The 13,667-nt window shown below is 40.1% G+C and overlaps 3 long non-coding RNA genes across 3 annotated transcripts in view; 1 reads left to right on the top strand and 2 right to left on the bottom strand.

Moving 5' to 3' along the window:
* Positions 1 to 13,667, bottom strand: part of LOC310729190 — a 159,883-nt gene that overhangs the window by 92,534 nt on the left and 53,682 nt on the right. The window lies entirely within an intron of this gene.
* LOC310729180 overlaps positions 1 to 13,667 on the top strand; it is an 80,789-nt gene that overhangs the window by 53,804 nt on the left and 13,318 nt on the right. The window lies entirely within an intron of this gene.
* Positions 7,475 to 8,802, bottom strand: LOC310729175. Its single transcript, XR_014534469.1, has 2 exons — positions 8,643 to 8,802; positions 7,475 to 7,950 (listed from the first exon to the last, which is right to left on the bottom strand). It is a non-coding gene; the product is annotated as an uncharacterized lncRNA (long non-coding RNA).

Here is a 13,667-nt window from a genome sequence, read left to right as displayed (position 1 = left end):
ACTGAAGATGCAGGAGATTATTACTGTCAGAGTTACCATTATATCAGTAGCACACACCTGTTCACACAGTGATATAGAGTCGTACAAAAACCTCCCTCAGTCAGATAGTAGAGAAACTGCACTGCTGCAGCTGGGAGCGACTGCAGGTGCTGAGTTGGAGGATGTGATACACACAAACACACAAATTCCTATTTAACAGACAAAATCTTGTGTCTTTTACATTGATTTGTGTCTGTGTGTTCAATTTCTTGGTTTTAAGAACTTTTGGTAGCAGAACACAAATTAAATTAAGCACTTTGTTTTCCTGGTTCGAACCTCGCATGAACTTGGATTGTGATTACTGTGTAAAGGTAGTGGGCCAAGAAAACATGAATGTGTGTGTCAGATTAATTTTGTTTTGGGCATCAGACAGTTAAACCTGCCAAAGAATACAAACAAGTTAGCAAGTTTTTATTTTTGTTTGTTATCCAGATCGCTAAAAGCCTCCCGATAAAAGAAAAAAATATATTATAATTAATAATGAAATTTTTTGTTCTTTCCTTTTAAACATATACACAAAATGTTAACTGAATTCAACACTTCAAATTCAAAATGATCACAAAGATGAAGTAATGCTGGTTTGTATTGTCTGTTCAACACACAACACAATTGTCCACTCCAAGCCAAATGTAACATTCGGATTCAAATCCCAGTTTCAGACCATTTAGAACATTAAAATCCAGAAGAGATTCTAAACATAGAAATATTATACATGAAAAAATATATCTGTCCAACAATCATATAAAAAAAGACCTAAAATCTACATAATTATATGCAGAATATACACGGCTGTCATGTCATGTGACAAATGAATGAAAGAATCTGACTGGAGAAGAGAATTAGGAGGTGGATTAATCATTTCTGATTCCTGTACAGAACCCACTGGGTTTTCACGTTACACATGCAACACATACTGTATAAATAACTGTCTTAGACGAGTCGTTTGTCGAGAGTCATATAAAAGAAAAATTTAAAATAAATGACTCGTTTATAAATGACTCATCATTAACATGCTGTGATTTGGACCTCCGGAAGTGACTGGGATTAGGATTATGTGTAGTCCATTACTTGCTCTGCAAATACAGTGGAAGACTCTTACAGGATATTTAAATTCATGTATTTCTTTTTCTAATTTCTAATTTAATTTGAACAGTTCTTAGCCTAGGAAATAGTTTATGTGCATTCCGAGTTTTATTTATTTATTCAGTTAGTTGGTTGGTTGTTTTTCCTTGTTTTCTATAGAATTGTGTACATTTGTCAGGCCACATTGGAAAATTTCCATCCAGGCCACTAGAATACACCCTCACACACATGTCAAATTTCATATTTTTTATTGTCTGTGCCAATTCCTGCTTTGATTTGCACTAGAACTTTGCACTTTGGCTGCTAGAAACTACATTTCAAGTTCCTGTATCTCCTTCGTGATGGAAGGAGGTTAAACAGTTTATGACTGGGATGTGAAGAGTCCTTGATAATACTGTGAGCTCTGCGCAGACATCTGCTGTGGTGAAGGTGCTCAATGGAAGGTAGTTGGGCGCCAGTGATGCGTTGGGCGGTTTTGACCACCCTTTGCAGGGCTTTTCGTTCACTCACAGTAGAGCCTCCGTACCATACAGTGATGGAGATGGTCAGGATGCTCTCAATGATCCAGTGGTAGAAGCTCGTTAAAATCCCCGGGGACAGATGAGATTTCTTGAAACTTCTCAAGAAGTACAGGCGCTGTTGTGTTTTTTTTTTACCAGAGCTGAAGTGTTCTGCTGCCATGTCAAATTCTCAGAGATGTGAACTCCCAGGAACTTAAAGCTGGAGACTCGTTCTACCTCAGTTCCATTGATGCTGACAGGTAGATGTCTCCTGCTGTTGGATTTCCGAAAGTCCACAATGAGCTCTTTGGTCTTTGTGGCGTTGAGAGTCAGGTTGTTGTTGTCACACCACGCTGCTAGATTACGGATCTCTTCCCTGTAGGCTGATTCGTGGTTGTTGTCGATCTGGCTGACCACGGTGGTGTAATCTGCATACTTTATGAAGATTTTGGAGTTATACAGAGGAGCACAATCGTAGGTGAACATGGAGTAGAGTAGTGGGCTCAGAACACAGCCCTGCAGGATGCCAGTGTTCAGAATGAGGGTAGAGGATACCTGGTTACCCAACCCGACAGATTGAGGTCTGTTGGTGAGAAAGTCCAGAATCCATCTGCAAGTGGAGGTGCAGATACCCAGTTCACTGAGCTTAGTGATCAGTACAGTGGGGAGGACTGTATTGAACGCAGAGCTAAAGTCAATGAACAGCATTCTGATGTAGGTGTTGCTTTTATCCAGGTGGGTGAGGGCTGAATGAAGAGCTGTGGAAACTGCATCCTCTGTTGACCTGTCACTAGCCTTAGCCTAGCATATTTTATGTTTACACCACTGACACCACCTCAGACTGCTAAGCATGTGTTAAAGGGTACGCTTGAATTCTAGTGGTCTTCACAGCGGCTCTTTCGGAACGAGGTGATCTGAGTGGTGTCGTGGTGGGAGACGGTGCAGCCGAACACCTCTGCCTCTTCCCAGCATTCCCTAGCATATTTTATGGCTTATTTATTTATTTATTTGTTCTTGGGTCCCTGGTGGTCTAGTGGTTAGGATGCGGCGCTCTCACCGCTGCGGCCCGGATTCGATCCCCGTTCAGGGAACCAACCCCAGCCACTCTTAGTGCCAGTCCCAAGCCCAGATAAATGGGGAGGGTTGTGTTAGGAAGGGCATCCAACGTAAAAACATGTGCCAAATCAAACATGCGGATGATCCATTGTGGCGACCCCTAATGGGAGAAGCCGAAAGGAAGTTTTATTTATTTATTTGTTGTTATTTTCTATAATAAATGTACTGGATTTTATTTGCTTCTTTGCTCAGCAGATACCATCCATGTAACAAAGCTCTGGTTTTGCCCTGTGCCTACTTGAGTGTGAATCTGTGTGCAGTATCTGTGTCTATCAGTGCCTTGACTTTTATTAGGGATAATGATTACAAGTTGAAGATCCAAAACTAAAAAAGCAGTAGATGTTTTATTCTGATCAAGGTTCATGTTTTGCTTAAATTCAGGGATTATGGGATTAACAGAGATTTATGGAGTGTTTTATGTAAATTCTGAGCAGAAAGAGAAACTAAGAGAAATATGTGTAATAATGTGACACAAACACACACACACACACACACACACACACACACACACACACACACACACACACACACACACACACACACACACACACACACACACACACTTGCATGAAAAGCTTTGATTCCCAGAACAGTTAAACACTTTCAGCAGATGTTTCTGGTTCTTCATCCAAACTCACTCAAGCACAACACACAGCTCTGCACTCGACCTGCTGTAAAGGTGCAGTTCCAAATCACTAACAAAGACACTTCACTACTGAAAAATGAGACATGATTTCCAGATTGAAGCTTTTTTTCAGCACAGCTACACCACTGACACCACCTCAGACTGCTAAGCATGTGTTAAAGTGTACATTTGAATTCTAGTGGTCTTCACAGCGACTCTTTCGGAAAGAGGTGATCTGAGTGGTGTCGTGGTGGGAGACGGTGCAGCCGAACACCTCGGCCTCTTCCCAGCGTTCTTTGCTGAGGGTCAGGGTGCTGCTGCGACTGTAGACACCGTTCTTCTGATCTTCTGTGCAGGTCAGAACACCTTCGTTCACCTCGACACCGTCCACAGTCCAGCTCGGCAGCGCCCCGAGTCCGAGTCCGTTGACTCAACGCCAACAGTCCGAGAGTAAGCAGAGTAGAGAACCTGAATCTGCAAAGAGCTGCAGAGAGCTAAAGAGAGGAATTAGGGAGCATAGACATGGAGGGTTTCACTATCGGTCCATCTGGAGACCAACACACACACACACACACACACACACACACACACACACACACACACACACACACACACACACACACACACACACACACACACACACATAATTATAGTCATTTTAATGTGAACTCTTTCACACTGAACATGGTGATATTTGATAAGTCAGTGTAACAGCTGTAGAGCAGATGCAGTAGTTTATCTGCACAACAACAAAATGCAATTTTAATAATGTCCTCCAACCAAACTGTATCTGAACAAAACAACCTCCATCTTCTGAAAAAGATCAGAACCAAACACACTGTGCTTCAATAATCATCACACCACAGTAAACTTTTCCTTATTCATTCATTTGTAGATCTTAATCATTATTTATTGATCAGTGATGAGATTTATCTCTACATTCAGTAACACAAAATACATGATACATAAAGATAGTAAAGAAAAAATTGTATAATGTTGGTCTCCTTGAAATCTCCTCTGTAGTCAGTCTGAATCCTGATGGAATTAAAGTGAAAGCCAGTCGGGTTTTCCAGCTCGTTTCAGTGGCAGTGGATCTGGAACTGATTTCACTCTGACCATCAGTGGAGTCCAGACTGAAGATGCAGGAGATTATTACTGTCAGAGTTACCATTATATCAGTAGCACACCCCTGTTCACACAGTGATATAGAGTCGTACAAAAACCTCCCTCAGTCAGATAGTAGAGAAACTGCACTGCTGCAGCTGGAAGCGACTGCAGGTGCTGAGTTGGAGGATGTGATATGACACAATGACACTTTTTTTGGCTTATTGATTTATTTATATATACTACCTCCATATGATCAAACTTATCTTCCATTTCCATGCAGATAAACACACTTACACACACACACACACACATACACACACACACACACACACACACACACACACACACACACACACACACACACACACACACACACACACACACACACACACACACACACACACACACAGATATATTCAATAGACACAATTTGCGGCCTTATTTGTATAGCACATTTAACAATGGATATTGCCCCAAAGCAGCTTTACAGAAATAAATAGAATCCGTGTATACATTTAAAATTTATAAATTAGTCCCTAAATGTATTCATATTGTTATGCTTTATGAACAAGTCAGCCATGAAGTGACAAACTAAACTAATTGACATGATTTGAAGAAGAGACCATGTGAGGTTTTAATCTCAAAAAGGAAACCTTCCTCATCTAGCTGACAAAGAACATCAATTTATAATACTTCAATCATTGTTGAGGATATCAACTGATGGTCCACTGATGAAAACTCTGATATAAACCTGCTCATGGTGATTGTAGTCCTAAGCAATTGTATCAAACAGTTTATATTAATTACAGTCCAGATCCATATAATGGTTCTTGTGTTTAACCCTCTGCTGTAACCTCATGTTTTTTTAAACTGTTTATGTGGAACCTTCAAGAGGTAGTGCATCAGGATGAATCAGGCAGGTACAGAAAGAAAAACGAGACAGAATCACTGTAACATTAAGATCGTGTTTAACTTGGAATGGAAGGTGGGAGGAGAGAGAGAGAAAGAAAGAGAGAGTGACAGGAAGAAAGTGGGAAACATGGATTCATAGGATTATTATCCTTATTGCTGCATAATATTTGAGAACAAAAATGCAGTATTAGTAGAGTGCAAGTAAGGACACTGGCAGGACTACAATAGCTATGACAGCATAACTAAAAGGGAGAGCCAGAAGGTAACAGAGACATGAGAGATCCCTTTAATGACAGCCCACCACAACACTGACAAAAAACTTGAATGAACGCATGAAAGTGGGGGTGGAGGGGGATATCCATACATCCCAGTTAAATAAAACAGTTTATAGTTCAAGTCAAAAAGTAAAATATAATAACAATGATCCCTCCAGATCTGCTCCTTTACCTCTTTTTCCTGAGAGAAACCTGTTAACAAAAGGTTTGACTCAACAAATATATTTTTAACCCCTTAGCCTTCAGCGCCGCACCAGGCGACCGACATCCCATTGTTATTAGGTGTTAATGTTTAGCAATAGATTAAATAGAAAGGGACAAGAGTAACCATGACTAATTATACTTTATTCTAAAGCTCTAAGCCTCAAGCAGCGATTTCAGATCACTGTTTTTCAACCGAAAACGTATAAGGAATGTATTTGCTGAATGTGTGTAAGCAGTACACACAACAACATGCATAAAAAATGCAGTACTTTATATTTTTATTGTAATAACGAGTCACAAATGCATTCACTGCTGTTAATCCTGGTTTATTAGGGGAGACAAGGGTCCACTGAACAACATGCCGTAAAGCATTTGTGCTCCAACCAAACAATAGTGTTGTAATTTAGATGGTTATTGTTTTGTCTAAGTCACAGTACTTCGGTTCGTGTATTGTTTGTATATTTTAGGGAATAACTTTCGCATAAAAACTGCCACCTTGGTGGTAAAAAAAAAAAAAACATAACGGTTGGTAGAATATAGCATTTCAAAACAAATGAGACCACCCACTAAAAAAAATAAAATACAAACAGTAAAAGAGGCAGAATCTCGGGCTTAAGTGTTCACTCTATAGGCAGGTGTCATCACGTTCTGCTCTGCATCACCTTTCATTTCAAACCTTTTATTTACACCAGTAGCATTAAGGAAACAAAATGATTGATGGAAAATGTAGCCAATGAGTGCAGGATTCTAACGATATATGGGAGGTTTTTATTCTCCATGTGACTTGGACTTGTAGATCTGCATGGGGATGGAAAATCTGAGCCTGTTTTACATCTGTAAGTTACAATATATCTCCCTTTACAGTTTTATACCATGTAATACAGTTTATTGCCCGTTTGTATTTATAAGAGAAATGCGTGAAAAGTTTGTGTGTGTGTGTGTGTGTGTGTGTGTGTGTGTGTGTGTGTGTGTGTGTGTGTGTGTGTGTGTGTGTGTGTGCATTGTTGGGATTGGAATGGCCAGACACAATATGAATGGTCATGACTGTAAAACAATAGCTTGTCTGGCTACCTGGTTATCAATATTAATGCCAAATCAATATCAATAGCCCCAAACATGTATAACAAAAGACAGAATAGCTAGAATCTTGAACATTAAGGGGAGGTCTGATATTGGCATATAGTTGGACAGCTGACAGGGGTCATGTTTTTTAAATGAAGGGTTTGATAACTTCCAGCATGCATGATTTAGGTAGATAAACAGTGTTAAGGGAAGAATTTATTTTTTATATTTTTATAACGTTTAATTGCTTATGGAATTATCTGTTCAGGTAATGTATAATAAATTATATAGATCATAAAATAATTAGACCCTATTTATGTGTAACTGTCTCCTTTCACTCAGTAGCACAGAGCAGTGAAATGAGAGGGAGATTTACATGAAGACGGCTGAATGATCCTCTTTCTCCCAAAATAAAGCACCACTTTCACCAGATGTTCAACTTCCTTCAGCCAAACACACTGAAGCACAACACAAAGCACTGAATGTACAGCTAAACACACTCTCTCATCACACTGATAATGACTACTAACTCTAATAAAACACACCCAATGTCCAAAATGAAGCTTTATTTCAGCAGAGCAAAACTACAGGAAGAGCAACAGGACAGTGAAGAGAGTAAAGACAGGAATATCAGCATTGTGAAGAATTGAAACTCTATTGTAGATGGATGTGTGAGCAGCTCAGTGTTTAATTCTATCTTGGAGCTGTTAGTCTTCACACTGGCTCTTGCTAAACGTGACCGGATGATTGACACTGTCATGGGAGACGGTACAGACAAACTCCTCCCCCTTTTCCCAGAGTGCTTTGCTGAGGGTCAGGGTGCTGCTGCGTGTGTAACCGTCCTTCTTCTGTTCTTCAGGGCTGGTTAGAACCCCTTCGTTCACCACTGAGCCATCCACTGTCCAGCTCACCGTCGCCCCCTGTGGAGAGTAGGCAGACAACAGGCAGAGCAGCGAGGCCGGTCCCTCAGAGAGCTGCAGAGACGATGGATGGAGCAGAGACACGGAGGGCTTCACAGTGGGACCCTCTGTAGAACACAAAACACAAAAACACACATTTACACAAAGATACACAACATTTCCTCATTACTGCTTCTTCACATCACTGCAGTCACGTAGATTTAATCAGCAGGAGAACATTTACGAGCTACTCGTTATATTGTGGAGCGACTCGGACTTCGATCAGATTTATTCTGTTTTAGTCACTTCTTACTGATGTGTCATAGAAAGTGCTCCCTGTGTGATAGTAGAAAATGAAACTGATGACAGAAATTCTCACTGTTTTACAAACACACAGCAGCATTCGTCTTTTTTTTTTTCTATTAGAACAGAGACTTCAGAATAATGTACACAATACTGCAGATATGAACCAGTGAGCAGGTTTCCACTCACCAACACAAACACACTGGAGATTTATTACATGTTTAATATTCACTCATTTTTTATTCATTTTTAATACAGAACATTAACGGGTAAAGTGTTTACAACTTATTATTGATATATATATATTGATATATATATATATATATATATATATATATATATATATATATATATATATATATATATATATATATATATATATATATATATATATATACACACAATATAATTAATCTGAATTATGTATAAAGTATTGAGTAAATAATTAAGTAAAAAATATGTAACTATATATTTATATTGTATACATTTTGGTGTTTTATAAGTAAAAGTGACTTACTGATGCTGAGTTTTGTTCCTCCACCAAAAGTGACCCACAGTGATACATTTTAATGAAACCGTCGTACAAAAACCCCTGTTGCACTACAGTGAACACACCTGCAAGCACACACACACACACACACACACACACACACACACACACACACACACACACACACACACACACACACACACACACATATTTTATCTCTACAATGATGTGTTCATACAAATACACGTATTGTTTCTGTTCTAATATTTCAGTTTCATGCTGCATTATTGTGTATTTTTACAGAATGCAGAGGTCAAGTCACAGTAACTCAGACTCCTGCAGTGAAATCTGTTCTTCCAGGAGAAACAGTCACCATCAACTGTAAAACCAGTCAGGCAGTGGCTAACAACAACTACTTATTCTGGTATCAGCAGAAACCTCTAGAAGCTCCTAAACTCCTCATTAAATTTGTAAATCAGTTACAGTCGGGTTTTCCAGCTCGTTTCACTGGCAGTGGATCTGGATCTGATTTCACTCTGACCATCAGTGGAGTCCAGACTGAAGATGCAGGAGATTATTACTGTCAGAGTTACCATTATATCAGTAGCACACACCTGTTCACACAGTGATATAGAGTCGTACAAAAACCTCCCTCAGTCAGATAGTAGAGAAACTGCACTGCTGCAGCTGGGAGCGACTGCAGGTGCTGAGTTGGAGGATGTGATACACACAAACACACAAATTCCTATTTAACAGACAAAATCTTGTGTCTTTTACATTGATTTGTGTCTGTGTGTTCAATTTCTTGGTTTTAAGAACTTTTGGTAGCAGAACACAAATTAAATTAAGCACTTTGTTTTCCTGGTTCGAACCTCGCATGAACTTGGATTGTGATTACTGTGTAAAGGTAGTGGGCCAAGAAAACATGAATGTGTGTGTCAGATTAATTTTGTTTTGGGCATCAGACAGTTAAACCTGCCAAAGAATACAAACAAGTTAGCAAGTTTTTATTTTTGTTTGTTATCCAGATCGCTAAAAGCCTCCCGATAAAAGAAAAAAATATATTATAATTAATAATGAAATTTTTTGTTCTTTCCTTTTAAACATATACACAAAATGTTAACTGAATTCAACACTTCAAATTCAAAATGATCACAAAGATGAAGTAATGCTGGTTTGTATTGTCTGTTCAACACACAACACAATTGTCCACTCCAAGCCAAATGTAACATTCGGATTCAAATCCCAGTTTCAGACCATTTAGAACATTAAAATCCAGAAGAGATTCTAAACATAGAAATATTATACATGAAAAAATATATCTGTCCAACAATCATATAAAAAAAGACCTAAAATCTACATAATTATATGCAGAATATACACGGCTGTCATGTCATGTGACAAATGAATGAAAGAATCTGACTGGAGAAGAGAATTAGGAGGTGGATTAATCATTTCTGATTCCTGTACAGAACCCACTGGGTTTTCACGTTACACATGCAACACATACTGTATAAATAACTGTCTGAGACGAGTCGTTTGTCGAGAGTCATATAAAAGAAAAATTTAAAATAAATGACTCGTTTATAAATGACTCATCATTAACATGCTGTGATTTGGACCTCCGGAAGTGACTGGGATTAGGATTATGTGTAGTCCATTACTTGCTCTGCAAATACAGTGGAAGACTCTTACAGGATATTTAAATTCATGTATTTCTTTTTCTAATTTCTAATTTAATTTGAACAGTTCTTAGCCTAGGAAATAGTTTATGTGCATTCCGAGTTTTATTTATTTATTCAGTTAGTTGGTTGGTTGTTTTTCCTTGTTTTCTATAGAATTGTGTACATTTGTCAGGCCACATTGGAAAATTTCCATCCAGGCCACTAGAATACACCCTCACACACATGTCAAATTTCATATTTTTTATTGTCTGTGCCAATTCCTGCTTTGATTTGCACTAGAACTTTGCACTTTGGCTGCTAGAAACTACATTTCAAGTTCCTGTATCTCCTTCGTGATGGAAGGAGGTTAAACAGTTTATGACTGGGATGTGAAGAGTCCTTGATAATACTGTGAGCTCTGCGCAGACATCTGCTGTGGTGAAGGTGCTCAATGGAAGGTAGTTGGGCGCCAGTGATGCGTTGGGCGGTTTTGACCACCCTTTGCAGGGCTTTTCGTTCACTCACAGTAGAGCCTCCGTACCATACAGTGATGGAGATGGTCAGGATGCTCTCAATGATCCAGTGGTAGAAGCTCGTTAAAATCCCCGGGGACAGATGAGATTTCTTGAAACTTCTCAAGAAGTACAGGCGCTGTTGTGTTTTTTTTTTACCAGAGCTGAAGTGTTCTGCTGCCATGTCAAATTCTCAGAGATGTGAACTCCCAGGAACTTAAAGCTGGAGACTCGTTCTACCTCAGTTCCATTGATGCTGACAGGTAGATGTCTCCTGCTGTTGGATTTCCGAAAGTCCACAATGAGCTCTTTGGTCTTTGTGGCGTTGAGAGTCAGGTTGTTGTTGTCACACCACGCTGCTAGATTACGGATCTCTTCCCTGTAGGCTGATTCGTGGTTGTTGTCGATCTGGCTGACCACGGTGGTGTAATCTGCATACTTTATGAAGATTTTGGAGTTATACAGAGGAGCACAATCGTAGGTGAACATGGAGTAGAGTAGTGGGCTCAGAACACAGCCCTGCAGGATGCCAGTGTTCAGAATGAGGGTAGAGGATACCTGGTTACCCAACCCGACAGATTGAGGTCTGTTGGTGAGAAAGTCCAGAATCCATCTGCAAGTGGAGGTGCAGATACCCAGTTCACTGAGCTTAGTGATCAGTACAGTGGGGAGGACTGTATTGAACGCAGAGCTAAAGTCAATGAACAGCATTCTGATGTAGGTGTTGCTTTTATCCAGGTGGGTGAGGGCTGAATGAAGAGCTGTGGAAACTGCATCCTCTGTTGACCTGTCACTAGCCTTAGCCTAGCATATTTTATGTTTACACCACTGACACCACCTCAGACTGCTAAGCATGTGTTAAAGGGTACGCTTGAATTCTAGTGGTCTTCACAGCGGCTCTTTCGGAACGAGGTGATCTGAGTGGTGTCGTGGTGGGAGACGGTGCAGCCGAACACCTCTGCCTCTTCCCAGCATTCCCTAGCATATTTTATGGCTTATTTATTTATTTATTTGTTCTTGGGTCCCTGGTGGTCTAGTGGTTAGGATGCGGCGCTCTCACCGCTGCGGCCCGGATTCGATCCCCGTTCAGGGAACCAACCCCAGCCACTCTTAGTGCCAGTCCCAAGCCCAGATAAATGGGGAGGGTTGTGTTAGGAAGGGCATCCAACGTAAAAACATGTGCCAAATCAAACATGCGGATGATCCATTGTGGCGACCCCTAATGGGAGAAGCCGAAAGGAAGTTTTATTTATTTATTTGTTGTTATTTTCTATAATAAATGTACTGGATTTTATTTGCTTCTTTGCTCAGCAGATACCATCCATGTAACAAAGCTCTGGTTTTGCCCTGTGCCTACTTGAGTGTGAATCTGTGTGCAGTATCTGTGTCTATCAGTGCCTTGACTTTTATTAGGGATAATGATTACAAGTTGAAGATCCAAAACTAAAAAAGCAGTAGATGTTTTATTCTGATCAAGGTTCATGTTTTGCTTAAATTCAGGGATTATGGGATTAACAGAGATTTATGGAGTGTTTTATGTAAATTCTGAGCAGAAAGAGAAACTAAGAGAAATATGTGTAATAATGTGACACAACACACACACACACACACACACACACACACACACACACACACACACACACACACACACACACACACACACACACACACACACTTGCATGAAAAGCTTTGATTCCCAGAACAGTTAAACACTTTCAGCAGATGTTTCTGGTTCTTCATCCAAACTCACTCAAGCACAACACACAGCTCTGCACTCGACCTGCTGTAAAGGTGCAGTTCCAAATCACTAACAAAGACACTTCACTACTGAAAAATGAGACATGATTTCCAGATTGAAGCTTTTTTTCAGCACAGCTACACCACTGACACCACCTCAGACTGCTAAGCATGTGTTAAAGTGTACATTTGAATTCTAGTGGTCTTCACAGCGACTCTTTCGGAAAGAGGTGATCTGAGTGGTGTCGTGGTGGGAGACGGTGCAGCCGAACACCTCGGCCTCTTCCCAGCGTTCTTTGCTGAGGGTCAGGGTGCTGCTGCGACTGTAGACACCGTTCTTCTGATCTTCTGTGCAGGTCAGAACACCTTCGTTCACCTCGACACCGTCCACAGTCCAGCTCGGCAGCGCCCCGAGTCCGAGTCCGTTGACTCAACGCCAACAGTCCGAGAGTAAGCAGAGTAGAGAACCTGAATCTGCAAAGAGCTGCAGAGAGCTAAAGAGAGGAATTAGGGAGCATAGACATGGAGGGTTTCACTATCGGTCCATCTGGAGACCAAACACACACACACACACACACACACACACACACACACACACACACACACACACACACACACACACACACACACATAATTATAGTCATTTTAATGTGAACTCTTTCACACTGAACATGGTGATATTTGATAAGTCAGTGTAACAGCTGTAGAGCAGATGCAGTAGTTTATCTGCACAACAACAAAATGCAATTTTAATAATGTCCTCCAACCAAACTGTATCTGAACAAAACAACCTCCATCTTCTGAAAAAGATCAGAACCAAACACACTGTGCTTCAATAATCATCACACCACAGTAAACTTTTCCTTATTCATTCATTTGTAGATCTTAATCATTATTTATTGATCAGTGATGAGATTTATCTCTACATTCAGTAACACAAAATACATGATACATAAAGATAGTAAAGAAAAAATTGTATAATGTTGGTCTCCTTGAAATCTCCTCTGTAGTCAGTCTGAATCCTGATGGAATTAAAGTGAAAGCCAGTCGGGTTTTCCAGCTCGTTTCAGTGGCAGTGGATCTGGAACTGATTTCACTCTGACCATCAGTGGAGTCCAGACTGAAGATGCAGGAGATTA

Source organism: Silurus aristotelis (assembly GCF_946808225.1).
Source record: "Silurus aristotelis genome assembly, chromosome: 7".
Classification (NCBI taxonomy): Eukaryota; Metazoa; Chordata; class Actinopteri; order Siluriformes; family Siluridae; genus Silurus; species Silurus aristotelis.
The sequence above is the reverse complement of the archived record's forward strand: the minus strand, read 5'-3'. Positions and strand labels throughout refer to the sequence as shown.